The sequence below is a fragment of the Pteropus vampyrus genome, unplaced genomic scaffold (assembly GCF_000151845.1).
Source record: "Pteropus vampyrus isolate Shadow unplaced genomic scaffold, Pvam_2.0 Scaffold329, whole genome shotgun sequence".
Taxonomy (NCBI): Eukaryota; Metazoa; Chordata; class Mammalia; order Chiroptera; family Pteropodidae; genus Pteropus; species Pteropus vampyrus.
In genome coordinates this window covers 23,539-24,105 of record NW_011889110.1, presented here as the reverse complement: position 1 = coordinate 24,105, position 567 = coordinate 23,539, and the positions used below count along the sequence as shown (strand labels likewise).

The 567-nt window shown below is 32.5% G+C and overlaps 1 protein-coding gene across 3 annotated transcripts in view; it reads left to right on the top strand.

Moving 5' to 3' along the window:
- The window catches only part of LOC105304106 (olfactory receptor 6B1), a 98,170-nt gene that overhangs the window by 96,665 nt on the left and 938 nt on the right, over window positions 1-567 (top strand). The gene's annotated exons all lie outside the window — the stretch shown is intronic.

Genomic DNA, 567 nt, shown 5'->3' with positions numbered 1-567 from the left:
CAGGTCAGGAATTGCTCGTACTGACATGCAAACCTTTCGTTATTTGAGCTGCTGCTGTTTTATTCACTCTACTGAGAAGGTGAGATTTTATGTATTGCTACAGTGATATTTTCTCCACTATTTCAGTACTGTGTCAGCTTTAGGGTTTTACTCTATCTTCAATTTTATTTTTTATGTTGTTTATTTTTTAAAATCCAAATGATAATGCTAGTGAAAACGAAAATAAATCTAAAATAAAATATTCTCTTAACTCAGACACCACAAAAAAGACTGAAAAGGTTAACGAATGCTCTTACTGCACAGTAATAGATTGAGTTACGTTCAGCTATCTGTAGTATTCATTACGTTCAGAGATTAAACTTGCTTATTGTGTCCAACTGTGTCTAAGCAGAATTTTGCAGTACTGATGTTGCTATCTCTCACTTCAGATAATATAGGAATATTCTTTAGTTATAGCAACAATTAATGTCACAAACTTAATGTACATTTTTATTGCAACTTCCCAAATGCACTCATATTTATGGTGGTGAAAGTTTGATTTTGTGTCTGTTTCATTTTCCAGTGGTC